General features: G+C 48.9%; 1 pseudogene; it reads right to left on the bottom strand.

The window, feature by feature from the left end:
* Positions 1 to 2,356: 2,356 nt before the first annotated feature.
* LOC123481151 overlaps positions 2,357 to 20,821 on the bottom strand; it is a 72,774-nt pseudogene continuing 54,309 nt past the window's right edge.

Below are 20,821 nucleotides of genomic sequence, written 5' to 3'. Positions count from 1 at the left end.
GGGTGAACTCCGTATAGTTCACAGTAGCGGCATCTATCCCTCCCCACTCGGCCGTTGGCCCACTCCAGTGCCTTGCCGGACAGACAGGAGATGAGGCGGACACGCCTCTCTATCCCAGGGTGCCGGGTGAATGGTTGCCAGGTAAAGTTGACACCTGGAGCAGGGAAACCCTGACACCCGCTGCGGGTGCCATCATAAGCCCTCGGGACCGAGAGCCGAATCCCACTGGACTCCGGATGTGAGGCGATAGAGTAGCCGATGGTGGTGGTATCGTTGGAGGAGATGTGGGCAAACCTCCTCTCTCCCATCGTCCCAAAGTGTTCCTAACGTTATCCATAGCGGCACCAAATTTTGGAGCATCGCTGCCTGTTGTAGGACGCGCTCCTCGAAGTGATCCAGTCGGTGCCGTCGCTCCTGCTGACCTCCATGTTAAGGTGTGTGATTCTGTCACGACTGTCGGTGAGATGCGGTAAAAGAAGTCAGGCGCAGGGACACAGAACTCTCGGACACGTACTTTAATCCGATAAGGATCCAAAAGAACACAGAAATAACTCCACGCAGGGGAGGAAATAACCCACTCACTAAAATGACAACCGTGAAGGGGAAAACAATCAGCACACAATGTCCTGATGAGAGACAGGGGTAATATAAGGGAAACAATTAAACATAACGACGAACAGGTGCTTAAACAATACAGACAAAACTAAACAAACACTGATAACATCGAACGGCAGTAGCTAGCACTCAGGGGGACGACGAATGCCGGCCTGCCCGAGCAAGGAGGGAGGAGCAGCCTCGGCAGAATCTGTGACACTGGGATGACAGCTCAGTCCTTCCAGGACCATATCTAATGTCACACTCTGTTGATACTTTCTCCAAGGGCTTTTATATTCACCCCCTACAAAAATTATAATATAGAACTAGTGTCATGCTAGTGGAAAGGGTTGGTTGGCAGTCAATGGGGACATTCCATCTCAGGACATGAGGAAAATGTCGCAACAAAATAGACAATCTCATCTCCCTTGGCGATGGGGTAAACAGGAAGATGGGGTCAGTGGCGTTGACTTGGAGGTATATGAGCTCTTGTGATCTGAGAACCAGACCCCTTGTCCTTCCATTTCCGAACTGCAGTAGCCTCTACTCAACCTCCCCTCCTTCTCATTCTAACTGTTGATTGGGGGACCTGATTACAAAACCAGGCCATTAGTGCCAGACAGCTCATTATTGTCTGTGATGTAAGATTAGAGGGAGTCACATGCTAAATGTTAGCAATATCTGTGCAATCAAGAGAAGTGTGTTTAAGTTAATTCCGAAAGAGAGAGGGTTAGAGGCAGAGGAGGAGAAGAGAGGGAGTAGAGGAGGAGGAGGGAGGAGGAGGAGGGAGGAAAAGGGGGAGGAGGTGAGATACTGTAGCTCCCCAGAGTGCCACTTAAGGGAATGCATCAGTGGGAATTACTACCTATGAGGATTGGAGGCCATCAAACATGGCCGAAAAGGATTTAGCGTGTCTGTTAGCAAATTAGCATGTTAGCGTGCACCTTGGCTGCACACTGAACCATCGCGAAACACCAGGCCTTAACTATGTCGCGTACCACATTATTTTTACTCTCAATTAGTTGGTAAGTGTCTCCATTAAAGGTGTAGGCCTATATGTGCTAGCAATATGAACTTCGTGAGACAATTCACATTCTGAAGGTTACTGTAAGGCCTATACTGTAAATTCATCAAACAGTGATAAACTGAAGTGTTTATTTTGACAGTTTGACAAAAACACCCTTAATTCATGCAGTATCTCCCATCTGTCACTGCCTAATGTGCAGGACAAATCTACTCAAGGGACAGTTAAAACCTGCAGAAAAACATGTACAATACGCCCACTCGACCATCACACATCAAATGATTTACATAGCTGACATGGTAACAAATTATTAAGGGCCATATCTGTCAATTTGACATGCGCGACTAACTTCCATTTATCAGTAAATCATGCAGAAATATCAATGTAAGATTTTGCCAAAAAATTAGCATTTCGTGCATGGATTTCAGGTTAGGATTTGATCAGTACCAGCTACCTGGTCCCACATCTTCCCAACTATAAATCAACAGCAAAACAACAACCAATCACACACTTTAAATGGAGATAAATCACATAGAAGTTATTCCAAACCAACCTGTAGGGAACTCCGGCAGGATCACTTCAGCGTCCCCCAGCCACCAGCGAGGGGACGATCCAGGTGCAGCCGTAGCCCGTGATCCCTACGGGTGGGCGCACTTCGAAGATGGTGTTGGCTCTCCTCCTAGTGCAGTACAGCAGGGGATGACAGGGCTCTGCAGCTTCTTCAGCTGGTTCTGGATCTTAGAGTCTCCATCGATCCACTGACATGTCGAGCAGCAGAACCTCCTCCAGCTCCCAGCCCACAAAGCTGTTCTCTATGGTGCTCCGGATCTACAGGGTACAGGAAGGGATGGAGAGACCAGGGAGGAAGAGGTTAGGTGGTTGAGAGATAGAGTTGGGCATGATCATCTGTAATATTGAGTTATCACAAAAAGTGTGTTCAACGACATGGAGGAAGATAGAGGTGTGTGAGAGGGCTGAAGGGCTATTTGACAAGGCCAATCTGATTGCTCTCGACGTAACAGTATTTAAATACCTACTGACACTTCCTGACTACATGAACATGTTGAGATTAGCCGTCGGCTTAGTAGTTGCCTTCCTACCACTATCCTAGAAGTTAAGACTATAAGTCTACAGTGACGTTAGAATCTGCTCATCGATTGCCCTGGTGGCAGTATTCAAATGAAGGGGTGAAAAGAGAGCTACACTGTCATGAGGGCTTGTGTTGGTGGGAGTTACCTTGGTGACAAAGTCCAGGTATCCGGGGTAGTATGTGGTGACGATGGAGAAGATGTACCAGTCGTACTCCTCCATCGATGTTGAGCATGACCGAGGCCTGCTGCTCGATGGGCCGGGCGAACTGGAAGAACATAGAGTTGTCATCCTGGGGGAACAGAAGAGTCGGGGTTAGTAATGCTATGCTACACATTTACATTTAATATTGAACTGGACTGTAATCAAGGGAGAGGAGTTATCTAGACAACACTCTGCAGTTTTTTCCCCAATACTGTATGTGTGTGTGTGTGTGTGTGTGTGTGCGCGGCCGTGTTTTTCTGTGTGCGTCAGAGTGCGTCAGAGTGTAAAATCAGACGTATCTGTCAGCCGGGGCAGGGTATTGAAATCTCTTTGGCTTAGGAATCCGTGCTTCACTCAACATCAAAGCCCTAACCTCCACAACCCAGGGACGCACATGGGTTGATCCGTTACCTTGTTTCCGCATGAATGAGATCAGACTATACCATTGAAATGGCACAGCGGAAAGGGGTGAATAAGTATGCTGTGTGTGTTTGTCACTTATATATGATATACAGTACATGTACATAATAACCGTGAATAAACAGTATATTCCACAACAGTATACTCCACAACAGTATATTCCACGTCTAAGTCAGTGTTTTGCAAGTCTTTGGATAATACATTTCCACTGTACCCTCCTCTCCACTAAGCCACGATTGACCCCTAGCCCTCGTCCATTTGTCCCTCTACACACTACCTTCATCCCATCTCATCCCCTTTTGCCACTTTCTTTTTCATGTCCCTCTCTCCTGTGATCTCTCTCTATCTCCTCTCCCACTCCCTGCTCCCATTTATTCCAGTGAAATTACTGCCAGACACAGTTATATTGAATTTCAGCCCCCTCCTCCACATAATCCCCTGCAGCTCCCTCCTCTCTTTCTAAGAGCAGTGTTAATGTACTGGCCCGTGCAGTCATTCCGAGAGCTAGAGGTCTGCAGAATTTTCATTAGCAAAAAAAAAGAGGAGAAGAGAAAGAGAGAGAAAGGGAGAGAGAAAGGACCAGAGCCAAATAAAGACTACACTTCCATTTACAGCAACAATAATTAAGGTCAGTCCAATGATCACCTCCCAGAGCGCTGGGGTATCGATTAGCACACATTAAAATGCCTAAGGAGGGGGAGTGTGTCTCTGTCTGTCCCAAGCAGCCACTGCAGTCTACTGTACTGGACTGCAACACAGAGGCTGAATAACTAGGGGGAGAGAGAGGGAACAACACAGAGGCTGAATAACAGGAGGAGAGAGGAACAACACAGAGGCTGAACAACAGGAGGAGAGATGGAACAACACAGAGGCTGAATAATAGGAGGAGAGAGGGAACAACACGAGAGATAAAGGTAGAGAGAGATGGAGACAGAGAGGTGCTGGGTGAGGGAATGAAGAGGGTAAAGAGAGGGAATGAGAGAAAATTAAGGAGGGAGAGAAATGAGTCAGAGAGAGCAATAGAATAGTGAGAGAAGGTGAGTATGGAGGGCTGGTGGGCTGTGACCTGGTGCAGACTGCAGAGTGAGTGAGCAGCAGCGTGGCCAGGAGTCGGGGCACGCGCCAGCCACAGCTGCTAACCCACAGCCGATTGGTGCCTGTCAGGAACAGACATGATGCAGATGTGTGCCCTCCTCGCAGCAGCAGCCAGCAGCCCTGACAGTAGTGTTGAGGGGGAAGATAACCGATACAGTTAGCATATCGCAATATTATTTTTGGACAATATTATATTGATAGTTTGACTCCAAGTAAATAAGAAATATATACAGTGGGGAGAACAAGTATTTGATACACTGCCGATTTTGCAGGTTTTCCTACTTACAAAGCATGTAGAGGTCTGTAATTTTTATCATAGGTACACTTCAACTGTGAGAGACGGAATCTAAAACACAAAAAATCCAGAAAATCACATTGTATGACTTTTTAAATAATTAATTTGCATTTTATTGCATGACATAAGTATTTGATACATCAGAAAAGCAGAACTTAATATTTGGTACAGAAAGCTTTGTTTGCAATTACAGAGATCATACGTTTCCTGTAGGTCTTGACCAGGTTTGCACACACTGCAGCGGGATTTTGGCCCACTCCCTCCATACAGACCTTCTCCAGATCCTTCAGGTTTCGGGCTGTCTCCTGTGGCACACGGACTTTCAGCTCCCTCCAAAGATTTTCTATTGGGTTCAGGTCTGGAGACTGGCTAGGGCCACTCCAGGACCTTGAGATGCTTCTTACGGAGCCACTCCTTAGTTGCCCTGGCTGTGTGTTTTGGTCGTTATCATGCTGGAAGACCCAGCCACGACCCAGTTCTTCAATGATCTTACTGAGGGGAAGGGGTTGTTGGCCAAGATCTCGCGATACATGGCCCCATCCATCCCCTCCCTCACGGTGCAGTCAGTCCTGTCCCCTTTGCAGGGAAAAGCATCCCAAAGAATGATGTTTCCACCTCCATGCTTCACTGGTTGGGATGGTGTTCTTGGGGTTGTACTCATCCTTCTTCTTCCTCCAAACACGAGCGAGTGGAGTTTAGACCCAAAAGCTCTATTCTTGTCTCATCAGACCACCTGACCTTCTCCCATTCCTCCTCCGGATCATCCAGATGGTCATTGGCAAACTTCAGACGGGCCTGGACATGCGCTGGCTTGAAGGCAGGGGGGACGTTGCGTGCGCTGCAGGATTTTTAATCCATGACGGCGTAGTGTGTTACTAATGGTTGTCTTTGAGACCGTGGTCCCAGCTCTCTTCAGGTCATTGACCAGGTCCGGAGTGCCTGTGTTCTGGGCTGATCCCTCACCTTCCTCATGATCTTGATGCCCCCACGAGGTGAGATCTTGCATGGAGCCCCAGACCGAAAGAGTGATTGACCGTCATCTTGAACTTCTTCCATTTTCTAATAATTGCGCCAACAGTTGTTGCCTTCTCAACAAGCTGCATGCCTATTGTCCTGAGCCCATCCCAGCCTTGTGCAGGTCTACAATTTTATCCCCTGATGTCCTTACACAGCTCTCTGGTCTTGGCCATTGTGGAGAGGTTGGAGTCTGTTTGATTGAGTGTGTGGACAGGTGTCTTTTATACAGTGACGAGTTCAAACAGGTGCAGTTAATACAGGTAATGAGTGGAGAACAGGAGGGCTTCTTAAAGAAAAACTAACAGGTCTGTGAGAGCCGGAATTCTTACTGGTTGGTAGGTGATCAAATACTTATGTCATGCAATAAAATGCAATTAATTACTTAAAAAATCATACAATATGATTTTCTGGATTTTGTTTTAGATTCCATCTCTCACAGTTGAAGTGTACCTATGAATAAAAATTACAGACCTCTACATGCTTTGTAAGTAGGAAAACTGCAAAATCGGCAGTGTATCAAATACTTGTTCTCCCCACTGTACATATTTTCTAGGTACGTTACCTAGCGCTAGTCGGCAGTACCTGCGCCAAAACTCCTGTATTTTCATCCAGCTTGTTCTCTATCTTCTTTTTTAAATAGTGAGCCAATATGTTTTCAGCACTTTATTTCCATGACTGATCAAAAATCGTTTTCTCTAATTCTCTCTCTTGTCTCTCTGCAGCGGACATATAGTGAGCAATTATATATTATTATATATATTATAAAGTGAGCGAGGGGTTGCTAATTGACTTGCTCTGCTGCCTGATGTGGTAGAGATGCAAGAGCGAGGCAGGAGAGCAAGATGGAGAGAGAGAGAGAGCGAGAGAGAGAGAGAGAGAGAGAGAGAGAGAGAGAGAGAGAGAGAGATAGAGAGAGAGAGAGAGAGAGAGAGAGCGGGGAGAGAGAGAGAGAGAGAGAGTGAGCAGAGCAAGAGAGGAGAGGAAAGAGAACCCGCTAGGTCTTGCTAGAAGACTAGCTTGTTTAAAATCTACAGTGCAGGATACACACACAAAAAACAACTCATAAAGTACATTATAGCTAACAGAATCGTCCAATCAAACATGCTGATATGAACACAAATAATGCACTCAGAATATATAATCAAAAAATCACTTGTGTCTCATTCTGTCTCTCTCTCTCTGTCTCTCTCCAGCTCTCTCACTCAGTATTATCTCTACCTCAATCAGACCTGCCTCTCTTCCTCTCTCTTCTCTGCTCTCATGCTTCATATTTCTTATCATAAAAACCTCCTTATCTTTAATCAAACACATGCAGACTTAATTAGTTCTCATATTTGTCAGACCATCACCTAATTAGTGCTGACCTTATTCTAACAACTTTTGAACCCTAATTAAAAATCCCAGGTCTTGAGTCTCAAAATATTTGACTAATTTTGCCCCTAACATGATTCTGATTATAATGTAACCACCGTCGCAGCAGCCCTTCCAGGGAAAATAGAAGAGGAACAACGGAAGACCAAAGAAAAAAACAGAGAGCTCTTTGTTTTGCCTCTCGACATGAGACGTTAGCTGACTGAAACCCGAACCACTTAACTCACACACAGATCGTTTCTCTATGGCCCATTTCTTGTCTAGGTTTAGACGGCAACCCACCGAGGGCTGCAGCAGTTTGACGTTCCAGCTCTGTCTTAATAAAAAAAAGCTGCAGAAGCACTGATCGCCCCACAACATCTCCTGTGGTCTGACATGCACTCAAAATCCTGGTCTTTACAGCAGGTTAGTTTCCTTTCAACAGGCGGCCAATGTCATTCCCTTGCTGCACGTCCTCTCTCTCTCTCTCTCTCTCTCTCTCTCTCTCTCTCTCTCTCTCTCTCTCTCTCTCTCTCCCCCCCCTCCCCCCCTCTCTCTCTCTCTCTCTCTCTCTTTTTCTTTCTTTCTTTCTTTTTTTCCACTACCTCTCTTCTGCCCTCATCCTAAATGTCACCTGTCCTCTTTCTCTACCACACCAGGCCCTGAGCCATGGTCATGCTGTGGCCGCATCGCACCACTTCACACTCGGGACGTCGCTGCGCTAACAGACACTGCCCCGTGCCACACCCACAGAGCTGGAGGTAACACGAGTTTGCCTCAATGCAGCTCGCTCTCACACACACACACACACACACACACACACACACACACACACACACACACACACACACACACACACACACACACACACACACACACACACACACACACACACACACACACACACACACCCCACACACACACACACAGACACACACAGACACAGACACACACTAGGCAGAGCAGGGCAGTGGTCAGCCCTCCACCCTTAACCCTGCACCCAGAACACATCCCCCACCTCATGGGCAGCCTTTCTGTGTGTTATTTTTTTAGGCAATATGTTGTAACACGCTCTCCGTCACCGTCAGTGTGAAAAGACCACCCTCTTTCTCTTTCTTCTCTTCCTCCTCCCTCTCAGCTTCTCCCTTACCCCCGTGCTTCCCTCCATTTAGCCCGATTAAAATTAATTGGCATGACAGGAGTATTTCCAAAGCAGAACATGTTACAAGACAGGAGGTAAGACAATAAGCCTTCAATCTACCAACTCCATCCTCCTTCCCTAACTGCCTCTCACTTTGCTTTGTCCAGAGCCACCCAAGACCCCTCCTCCTCCTCTTTAAATCACTGCTACCACCACGGCCCCCCTTGCCATGCCATGGTCAGGAGTCGCTTGTCCTGTGTGTGTGTGTCCCCTCGTTCTGCCAGACGTGACACTGGCATCATACGTGCCCTTGGGCCATGGCTGGCTGACAAAACTCCTACAAGGCATGTGTCTGCTGTGGTTTTAGGTTCTGGTGGGAGAGCATCAAACCTGCCACTGGACTCATGGGAATTGTTTGGTATCGCTCCCATGTTAACTCTCTGTCTTTGTCTGACTCTGTCTGTGAAGTGGGACAACAGGACACCTCTCATATCTTTCCTTTTCTGTCTCCCATTCCAACACACACACATACTAGCTCAATATGTAAATGGAACAATGGCCCATTATATGTCATCAACCCATAAACCCAGCAACCTCCTTTTCCACCATCAGAATGTTTAATTCCCACCCCATCTATTCTCTCTCTCTTCATCTCTCCTCTCTCTTCTCTTCCCTCATATCTCTCTCTTTCTCTCTCTCCACACATACTGCACAGTACACAGACAATATACTTAGAGAAGTATTATTGGAGAGAGAAAGAGAGAACATCGAAAAAAGAGAAAGACAGAACATAGTGAGAGAAGAGAGAGAGGTTGTCGTTATTGCACTAGCTGTGTGTTAACACCGGACGACTACGTGTTATAACCATGTCATGCCAATAAAGACTCTTTTTGAACCTGAATGTGAGAGGGAGGGAGAGAGGGAGAGAGAGAGAAAGGAAGAGAGAGGGAGAGAGAGAGGAGAGAGGTGTAGGGGGGATTAAAGGAGACTGCACTACAGTGATGTGCTGCTGATCCAGTGTTCATCTGCTTTGGCAACACAGCAGTCATGCCAATAAGCCAATAAAGTTCACCTTTGAAATGAATTTGAAAAGAAGAACAGACGGAGCGGGGGAGAGAAGAGATAGCAGGAGAAAGGGTGAGAGTGAAAAGAGGGTTACTTTGTTATAGCTGACATACACATGGATGAAATCTAAAATTATATTTTTAATGAAATGGGACAGTGTAGAATAAAAACTAAATGATGTAAAACATTGAAGAGATCCTTCCAAACCTTTATAGCTATAATAAAAATAGAGTGACCAGGACTTGACCCCGTAGATATACTTGTTAAATTATCTTCTATCAGGGTGCTTTCCAACACCAGAATGGTAGGTTCATTTACTGCAATGGGCCAAGCATAAGCAGCATACTGAATATGTGTTAACTTCGAGTTACTTTCCATGGTAACACAATTACGCTAAGACTCAGATTTGTTCAAATGTATGCCAAACAAAGTTTTTAACAAACTATACAACGCTATCACGCCCTGGCTCTGGGGACTCTTAAATTGTTGAGCCAGTTGGAGTTTCTATGTCATGGATTTTCTATGTTGTGTTTTCTAGATCGTTGTGATCTATGTTGGTCAGGGTTGTTCCCAATCAGAGGCAGCTGTAGCTCGTTGTCTCTGATTGGGGACCATACTTAGGCAGCCGCTTGGCACCAGTCTGGGTGGGATCTTGTTCCGTAAGGTTTGTTTTGTGTAACCTAGGACTTCACGTATCGTTTGTTTGTTGTTTTGTGTCGTGTTAAGTACGTAATAAAATGTATCGCTTATCACGCTGCGCCTTGGTCCGTCTCATCAGTAAACGATCGTGACAGAAGATCCCACCAAAAGAGGACTAAAGCGCGTGTCCAGAAACAGACAGCCTGGACCTGGGAGGAGATCCTGGACGGGAAGGGGATCCTGGACTTGGGAGGAGATTCAGGCCGAATGGATCGAGCTCCGGGGGCTGTGGAGGCGCGCATAGAGAGGAGCAGCGGCAACGAGAGGGTACCGGCCGAGGAGGAAGCCCGAGAGACAGCCCCACTAAAAATTTTTTGGGGGCTAAAGGGTGGTTGGCGGAGCCCTAGGGTTAGAGCAGAGCCAACTCCCCGTACTCAGGCTAGGGAAGCTGTGACTGGGCAGGCTCCGTGTTATGCGGAGCCACGTACTGTGCCGCAAGTGTTCCGGCACAGTCCTGTACGTCCTGTGCTAGCACCACGCACGTGTCGTGCAAAGATGGGCATTCAGCCAGGACGGGGTGTGCCGGCTCAACGCTCGTGGTCTCCAGTACGCCTCCTCGGTCCCGTATATCCTGCGCCAGTGCCACGTGCTGTAGCGCCAGTACGAGTGCACAGCCCCGTCGTCCTGTGATGATGCCTCTCACGTATTATGTGGAAGTAGGCATTCAGCCAGGACGGGTTGTGTCAGCTCTTCGCTCCAGACCTCCAGTCCGCCTCCACAGTCCGGCCCGGCCGTTCGGCTCCCCGCACGCCAGTGGTCCGTGTTTCCCCAGTCCAGCCCGGCCTGTTCCTGCTCCCCGCACCAAGCCAGTGGTGCGTGTTCCCCAGTCCAGCCAGGCCTGTTCCTGTCCCTCGCACCAAGCCAGTAGTGCAGGCGTCGCCAGCCCGTCCGGCCTGTTCCTCCCTCGCACCAAGCCAGTGGTGCGCGTCGCCAACCCGGTCCGGCCTGTTCCTGCCCCTCGCACCAAGCCAGTGGTGCGCGTCGCCAGCCCGGTCCGGCCTGTTCCTGCTCCCGCACCAGCCAGTGGTGCGTGTTCCCAGTCCAGCCCGCCTGTTCCTGTCCGTCGCACCAAGACAGTGGTGCGCGTTGCACCGGTCGGCCTGTTCCTGTCCCTCGCGCCAGGCCAGTGGTGCTGCGTCGCCACCCGTCCGCCCGTTCCTGCTCCCCGCACCGCCAGTGAGCGCGTCGTCAGCCCGGTCCGCCCGCTCCTGCTCCCCGCACCAAGCAAGTGGTGCGCGTCGTCAGCCCGGTCCGGCGCTCCTGCTACCCGCACGCCAGTGGTGCGTGTGTCCAGTCCGCCGGCCCGTGCCTGTTCCACCGGTGCCTGGTCCGGCACTGGTCAGCTGCTCCACTCGGAGCCAGAGCAATCGCTCCACCGGTGCCCAGTCCAGCTCCGGCCAGCGGATCCACTCGAGCCAGACAATCCGCTCCACCGTGCCCAGTCCAGCTCCGTCAGCGGCTCCAGTCCAGCCTGTAGCAGATCGATCCACCGTCGTCGGGTCCAGCTCCAGTCAGCGGTGCCAGACCAGACCAGGGGCGCAACGGGGAGGTGGAGAGAAAGTGGTGGGTCACGCCCGGAGCGGATCCACCTCCGAGGCGGAATGCCCACCCGGCCCCCTACCCTGTTGTGTTTGTGTGGCACGCGGTCGCAGTCCGCGCCTTGCTGGGGTACTGTCACGCCCTGGCTCTGGGGACTCTTAAATGTTGAGCCAGGGTTTGGAGTTTCTATGTCATATTTTTCTATGTTGTGTTTTCTAGATGTTAGATCTATGTTGGCTAGGGTGGTTCCCAATCAGAGGCAGCTGTAGCTCGTTGTCTCTGATTGGGGACCATACTTAGGCAGCCGTTTGGCACCAGTCTGGGTGGGATCTTGTTCCGTAAAGGTTTGTTTTGTGTAACCTAGGACTTCACGTATCGTTTGTTTGTTGTTTTGTGTCGTGTTAAGTACGTAATAAAATGTACGCTTATCACGCTGCGCCTTGGTCTGTCTCATCAGTAAACGATCGTGACAAACGCTATGCACAATGACTACTTTGAACAATTTACACAGTAAATAAATAAACATTTACTGGGAAAACTGTGCAGGTGCAAAGTTTGGTAACAGAATTATAGTAAAGACTCCCTCAGTTTTATTCTGTTACCAAACTTTGTATTTGCACAGTTATTCCTGTAAATGTGATTTTGTTACATTTTCAGTGATTGTTAAAAGTATCTTATTCATAGTTCTATGTTTGCTAACTTTAATCAATTTTTTATTTTATCATTTTAAAGTGTCTCACGTAATTGTTCTACCCTAATTTCCCAACTACTTAATATTATTATTATTTTTATTTTTTGGGTAATCGGCTTTAATAGATTGCAGATAGATTTACTTCCATCAATTAATTGTCTTCATCACTTCCAATCCCTATGTTTTTTTCTAAATATATATAATCCAAATTTTTCCAACTTCTTTCAAAATTCTAAAAATTCAAAATAACTTCACAGATCTTCATTGTAAGAGGTTTTAAACTACTGTTTCCCATGCTTGTTCAATGAACCATAACAATTAATGAACATGCACCTGTGCCGGTTGTTAAGACACCAACAGCTTATAGTGGCAATTGAGGTCACAGTTATAAAACTTAGACACTAAAGAGGCCCTTTCTACTGACTCTAAAAACACCAAAAGAAAGATGCCCAGGTTTCCTGCTCATCTCTGAACGTACGCCTTAGGCATGCTGCAAGGAGGCATGACTGCAGATGTCCCCCAACATAATTGCAATTCCTCTTTAACGCCTAAACGCGCTACAGGGAGACGCCATATCTCCCACGCAACCACATGTAACAACATCTGCACCGGATCTACATCCAACATCACACCTGCGGGACAGGTACAGGATGGCAACACAACTGCCCGAGTTACACCAGGACCACAATCCCTCCATCAGTGCTCAACTTCCGCAATAGCTAGAGAGGCTGGACTCAGGGCTTGTAGGCCTGTTGTAAGGCAACAACTCACCTAATCACAAATCCATCGTCTACAACATTACTGCAAAAATGCTCTTCACTGGCGTTCGCGTTTGTCTCACCAGGGGGTGATTCGGATTGCGTTTATCATTGAAGGAATGAGCGTTACACCAAGGCCTGTACACTGGAGGCGGGATCGATTTGGAGGTGGAGGGTCCGTCATGTCTGGGGCGGTGTGTCACAGCATCATCGGACTGACTTGTTGTCGTTCCAGGCAATCTCAACCCTTGCATTACAGGAAACATCCTCCTCCCCTCATGTGTCCCTTCCTCAGTTCATCCCCTGACCTACCCTCCAGCATGACAATGCCACCAGCCATACTGCTCGTTCTGTTATTCCTGCAAGACAGGAATGTCAGTGTTCTGCCATGCCATCAACCCGACCTCAATCCCTTGAGCACATCTGGGCCTGTTGATGGAGGAGTGAGGGTTAGCCCATTCCCCCCAGAAAATGTCAGAACTTGCAGGTGCCTTGGTGGAAGAGTGGGCTAACATCTCACAGCAAGAACGTGGCAAATCTGGTGCAGTCCATGAGGGGGATGCAATGCAGTACTTACATCAGCTGGTGGCCACTCCATACTGACTGTTACTTTTGATTTTGACCCCCCCTTTGTTCAGGGACATATTATTCAATTTCTGTTAGTCACATGTGTCACAGTTCCCTCAGCCAGAACCCAAAAGCAGACCAGGACAAGGAGAGTTGAACGAAGGTGAGGGTTTATTAGATACGACAAAAAGGTGCAGTATAATCCAGGGACAGAGCGGGCGGCGTGGTTGAGTAGTTGGGGTTGCATACTGGGTCCAGTGATGGCTCGGCAGCCGCCGACCATCAGGCAGAGTGGAGTGAAGGTTCGGACGTGTGACTGCAGGTGGAACAAAAACGGAGGTAAGAACACAAAAACTCAACAAAGTACAAAATAACAAAACTCACGCTAGAACGCTCTAAACTGATACACAGAACACCTACTGTTCATGGCTAACGATCCGGCAGAACTGGGATGTTGGGCCAGAGCCTAAGAAAGGTGCTGATTAGGCCCAGGTGTGCAGATTGCTAATGGGAAGCAGGTGCGAAACCAGAGCGCTCCCGGAGCGTTCCCGAGCCCCCTCGGGAAACTGGAGATTACGACCAGGACCCGACTCAGACAGCCGGGATCGTCTACAGTACCCCCCTCCGGCTGTAACGCCACCGGGCCGGACTCCCCGGAGCGCCAGGATGGAGCTGGGGGTAAAAAGTCCCTGATGAGATCCGCATCTAGGACCTGTCGCCGCGGAATCCAACTCCTCTCTTCAGGACCATACCCCTCCCAGTCCACGAGATACTGGAAACCCCGGCCCCGCCGTCTGGAATCCATAATGCGGCGCACCGTGTGCAGGCAGGACCACCTCCGATCATCCGAGGAGGAGGAGGAGGAGGCGGAGGAGGCAACAGAGGACTGAGGAAGACAGGCTTGAGGCAGGAGACATGAAAGGTGGGATGGACTCTGAGCGTCCTCGGTAGTTTGAGTCGCACTGCCACTGGGATTGATCACCTTCTCCACCACAAACGGACCAATAAACTCCGGTAACAACTTCCTAGACTCAGTCCGTACCGGAAGATCCCGTATGGCCAACCAAACCCTATCTCCGATGGTATAGGTGGGAGCGGGTATCCGGCGACGAAATTCGCCTGGAGCTGATACCGGTCCAAACCTCTAAGGAGTGCCTTTCTGGCCCGATGCCAGGTCCGGTGAACGCCGAATATGGGCCTGAACAGAAGGCAGCACTGAGAGCTCCTTCTCCTGAGAAGGGAACGAGGAGGTTGGTAGCCACTACAGGCACTGGAAGGGAGACATCCCAGTGGCAGATGTGGGGAGAGTATTGTGGGCATACTCAACCCAAGGCAACTGAGAGGCCCAGGAGGTGGGGTTGGAAGAGACCAGACAGCGTAGCGTGGATTCCATCTTCTGGTTGGCTCTCTCCGCCTGACCATTGGATTGGGGGTGAAAACCAGATGTGAGACTGACTGTAGCTCCAATGGCCAAACAGAAGGACTTCCAGACAGCAGAGGGATAAACTGAGGGCCACGGTCGGGAAACGATATCACTGGGCAAACCGTGGACCCTGAAAACCTCCCTAACCAGGATCTCGGACGTCTCCGAGGCAGAGGGAAGCTTGGCAATAGGCACAAAGTGGGCGAACTTGCTGAATCGGTCCAACGATAGTCAGAACGGACGTGTTCCCTCAGAAGCCGCAACCCCGTGACGAAGTCCAGGGCCAGAGGTGCGACCATGGACGCCGGGAATAGGAAGGGGGTGAAGTAGTCCAGAGCTGGGCCGATTGGTACTCTTATTCTGTCGCACACACTGGACAGGCAGCAACAAAACCCCGAGTATCCTCGGCCATGGCAGGCCACCAAAAACGCTCTGCGAAGAAACGCCATAGTCCGAGCCACGCCTGGTGACAAGCCATCTTGCTGGCGTGGGACCATTTGAGGACAGCAGGACGAACCGACTCAGGCACAAACAACCGACCGGGTGGACCGTTACGGGACCGGGCTGAGTCCGAAGGGCCGCCAGCACCTCCTCCTCAATCTTCCACATCACTGCTCCCACGACGCAGTTCCGGGGGAGAATAGTCTCGGTCTTGGACCCACTCTCCCTCCGTCTTGGAGAACATCCGGGGACAAGGCGTCCGCCTTGCCGTTCTTAGATCCAGGTCGGAACGTCAGGGCAAACTTGAATCGTCCGAAAACAACGCCACCTGGCCTGACGGGAGTTGAGACGTTTAGCTTGATTGCACGTAAGCAAGATTCTTGTGGTCAGTCCAGACAATAAACGGTTGCTCCGCCCCCTCCAACCAGTGGCGCCACTCCTCCAAGGCAAGTTTCACCGCGAAGCTCCCCGGTTACCCACATCGTAATTCCTCTCTGCAGGCGAAAGGGCGACGAGAGTAGTAGGCGCCAGGGATGGAGTTTACTGTCCGTGGAGCATCGCTGCGACAGGATGGCGCCAACTCCCACATCAGACGCGTCCACTTCAACGACGAACTGACGGGCCGTGTCCGGTTGAGAGAGAATCGGTGCGTTGGTGAATCGCCTCTTCAAATCCAGAAACGCTCGATCCGCCTCCGGATTCCACTTGAAGGTCCTGATACTGGAAGTCAAGGCAGTTAACGGAGCGGCCACACGGCTGTAATCCCGGATGAATCTGCGGTAGAAATTCGCAAACCCCAAAAATCTCTGGAGTTGCAATCTCGTACCGGGCTGGACCCATTCCAGAACCGCTCTAACCTTCTCCTGATCCATCCTAATCTCACCCCTGGAGATGATGTACCCGAGAAAGGATGTAGTGTGGGCGTGAAACTCGCACTTCTCGGCCCTTCACGAACAGACGATTCTCCAACAACGCTGCAGAACCTGCCGGACATGCTGGACGTGGTCGGAAGGTTCCTTCGAGAAGATCAGAATGTCATCCAGGTAAACAAACACGAAGAGACCGATCATATCTCTCAGGACGTCGTGGTTCACCATACTCTGGAATACCGCTGGAGCATTGGTCAGTCCAAACGGCATCACCTGATACTCGAAGTGACCCATCGGTGTATTGAAACCCGTCAACCACTCGTCCCCTCTCTGATCCGGACCAGGTGATACGCATTGCGTAGGTCTAGCTTGGTGAACACCGTAGCACCCTGTAAGGAGTCGAAGGCAGAACTCATCAAGGGCAGGGGATACTTGTTCTTGACCGTGATGTCATTCAACCCCGATAATCAATACACGGTCGAAGAGAGCCATCCTTCTTTCCCACAAAGAAGAATCCTGCCCCCAGGGGTGATGACGAGGGACGAACGAGACCAGCAGCTAGGGACTCCTTGATGTAGGTCTCCAACGCCTCACGTTCAGGTCGGGAGATACTGTATAACCTTCCCTTGGGGTAGACAGCTCCAGGAACCAGGTTGATGGCACAATCATATGGTCGGTGGGAGGAAGTGACAGAGCCTTCTGCTTACTGAAAACTTCCCCCAAATCGTGATATGTCTCGGGAACCAGGGACAAATCTGGGGTTTAGCCTCAATCACCTGACTGGGAACCGAATGGGGGCAGGCAGTCTTGAGACAGTTAGCATGACAATCAAGGCTCCAACTTCGTTACCTTGCCCGTCGCCCAATCGAACGTGGGATTGTGTTCCTTCAGCCAGGGGTATCCAAGGACCAGAGGAACATGGGAAGACGGCAGAATGAAAAATGAAATCATCTCCGAATGATTCCCCGACAACCGGCATCTTAACCGGTTCCGTCCTCATCGTGGATACGTGCCAGACTACTGCCGTTCAGAGTGGTCGCCTAATGGCTTCCGCAATTGCTCCTTGGAAAGCTCCCAGCTGTTCCACCAACTCGGCATCAAGAAAGCTTCCATCGGCACCTGAATCGATAAAAGCGTTAAGCGCTAAGCTCTGATTCCTGTTCACAAGGGTAGCCGGGAAGCGGGGTCTGACAGAGGTACTGAGAGGAGTTGAAACTGGCTCGCTAAAAAGTCCTCCCAACTTTAGCGAGCCGGGCAGTTTGACGACCGCCGGGGAACAAGTGGAGATGTAATGTCCCGAGCGACCACAGTAGAGGCAGCAGTTGGTCTTACGTCTATGTTGACGCTCCTCCTTGGTTAACCCGTGCGCCCCCACTTGCATGGGTTCAGAATCGGGAGAGAGGTCCTCTCCACTAATCCTTAGTGGTGGAGAATGATCGACGGTTCTGGTCCACCACCCGATCCGACTGGGAACTGAGAAGCTGATCGATTGGACGGACCCCCATTGCTTCTCTCCCCTCCTTCGCTCCTCGGACTCGATTATCCACCCGAATAGACAAGACTACCAAGCTGTCCAGGTCACTAGGCTCCGGATAGGAGATCAACTCATCCTTGAGCTGCTCCGACAGGCCCTGGTAAAAGGCCGCTTGCAAAGACTCTCGTTCTCACCCACTCTCCACAGCCAACGTCTTGAACTTCGATCACGAAGTCGGCCACGCCATGCAGTTCCTTGGTGAAGAGAAAACAGACGCCTAGCTCGTCCCCCCTCGGACGGAATGGTCGAAGAGCTTCCTCATCTCGGCCGTGAACCCCTGGTATGAAGCCATGCAGGGATCCTGTCGTTCCCAAACGGCTGAAGCCCACTCCAGCGCTTCGACCACGCAGCAACTCAATCAAAAAAGGCTATCCTGCCTTGTCAGTGGCATAAGAGTAGGGCTGTAGATCGAACACTAATCCACACTGCATAAGGGAAGGAACGGCATCTTCCCAGCTCCCCCTCATATTTATCCGGCGCCGGAACCTTGGGCTCAAGGAGGGACACAACTTCAGAAGCGGCAGGCGAGATGGGTGAAACTGCAGTGAGTCCTCCACCGGACACTGGCGTTGGTTCTGGACCTCCGTCAGGCCGGTAGAAAGGTTCCGAACTGACAACGCGATCTCCTGTAGTACCATGCTATGATGGCCCAACATCTTCTCCTGCTGGGTAATGGCATGGCGAACAGAGTCCAGGTCCGCTGGGTTCATATTTGGCCGGATCGTCTGTCACAGTTCCCTCAGCCAGAACCCAAAAGCAGACCAGGACAAGGGAGAGTTGAACGAAGGTGAGGGTTTATTAGATACGACAAAAAGGTGCAGTATAATCCAGGGACAGAGCGAGGCGGCGTGGTTGAGTAGTTGGGGGTGCTGTATTGGGTCCAGTGATGGCTCGGCAGCCGCCGACCATCAGGCAGAGTGAGGTGAAGGGTTCCGGACGTGGTGACTGCAGGTGGAACAAAAACGAGGTAAGAACACAAAAACTCAACAAAGTACAAAATAACAAAACTCATGCTAGAACGCTCTAAACTGATACACAGAACACCTACTGTTCATGCTACCGATCCGGCAGGAACTGGATGTTGGGCCAGAGCCTAAGAAAGGTGCTGATTAGGCCCAGGTGTGCAGATTGCTAATGGGAAGCAGGTGCGAAACCAGAGCGCTCCCGGAGCGTTTCCCGAACCCTCGGGAAACTGGAGATTACGACCAGGACCCGACTCAGACAGCCGGGATCGTTACAACATGTCTGTGGAACTTGTTCAGTTTATGTCTCAGTTGTTGAATCTTGTTATGTTCATACAAATATTTACACATGTTAAGTTTGCTGAAAATAAACACAGTTGACAGTGAGAGGACGTTTCTTTTTTGTTTAGTTTATATATATTTATATATATATATATATATATATATATATATATATATATATATACATACATACATACATACATACATACATACACATACATATACACATACATACATATATATACACATATCCTTTTAAAAAATATATTTCCCTTTTATTACTTTCCAACCCCACCACCCCTTCCTAATTGGAGTAAACTAGTGAACAACAACGCTAAGGCCTCTACTTCCAGTTTATACATACTATATACATTTGATGGACACAGTCAATTTTACAATAATTATATTTTGTTTGTTTTACTCCTGAACTTCCTCTACCCTCAACCTCTCTGATCATTTTCATGATGTCCATCCGGTTTGCTTCTATATGCCATATCTTTCAAACTGTGCTCTTTCAACAAAAGCTCTCAACCTATAACCTATATACTTATTATGGACACAGTATGCTTTACATTAGTTATCTTGTTGTTATTAGTTATTGTTAGTTGTTATTAGTCCCAACCTTCAGCTCCATTCAACACCTCCCATCGATCTCTTAACTATCCATATTGGATTTCTATTTGCCATATATTTTTCAACTGTTCTGTGATGTTTCACAAAAGTTCTGAACCCTTCTATTCTCATTGTTTCTACAGATTGTAAATTGAAAATAAACGTTTTTGCTAAAAGTATTGATCGATTGACTATGACTTTTCAGATTACCCAGTAGTGTTATCTGCAGGGTTAGCTCCAGGTAAATATTGCAATCCTACAGCCATTCCTGGACCTGCGACCAAAAACAAGCTACAAATGGACAGTACCAAAACAAATGATCTAATGAATCTCTCTTCGCAGCAAAATCTGTAGAGCTGGGAAGATTGTATCCAACATATAAATAACATTCTATTTGTAGCAAAAAATCAAAAAATTATACGTTTTGAATCCGGCGTCGTTTTGCGTATCAGTTCATAAAGCGACTTAAAGTTAGTACATATTCAGCATGCTGTATGTGGCCCAGTCTCAGCGTAATTCCGTCACCATGGAATTTCTCTTTGGATTAATGCATCTGCTAAACAACTATATTCCTATCATCACTATTATCAAAATGTGATATTATTCAAACCCTATACAACCCACCCCCTGCATCCATCCATTGGCTCATCCCTCCATCTCCCCACTCCTCCCCTAACAGCGGCAGTCGGGCAAAGAGAAGCACAGACGCTGGAGTGAGGCTGCACTTCCTCTCCCACACTGTGACTGCACACTGTCTCACCAGCTGTGGCACAGTACAGACAAGCCTCTGGCAGCCACCTCCACTATACCTCTCTCACACGCTTTCTCTCTCTCTGTCATTGAGCAGGAAGACAAGTTCACATTCAAACTGGGGTTGCGTCAACATGACAGTGAATTTAGGGATGCCAGTGCAAAATATAATGTACAGTCGTTTTTCAACAATGACAGCCACTTTGACATATTGACACTATCAACTCCCACAAGATGCTTGTATGCAGGAGCTATAGAAAATTGAATATCTACAATAGGATAATCTGTCTCTCTTTGAGAATTAATTAAAAATGCTTCTGTATTTCAAGCCAAGCTTTTGTTTCTCCACTTTTCCACATGTATCCTTTTCTCCACCTCTCCCTCTATACTCCATGCTCTT

This window comes from Coregonus clupeaformis, unplaced genomic scaffold (genome assembly GCF_020615455.1).
Source record: "Coregonus clupeaformis isolate EN_2021a unplaced genomic scaffold, ASM2061545v1 scaf0400, whole genome shotgun sequence".
NCBI lineage: Eukaryota > Metazoa > Chordata > Actinopteri > Salmoniformes > Salmonidae > Coregonus > Coregonus clupeaformis.
Note: the sequence above shows the minus strand (reverse complement) of the source record. Positions and strands in the feature narration are given on the sequence as shown.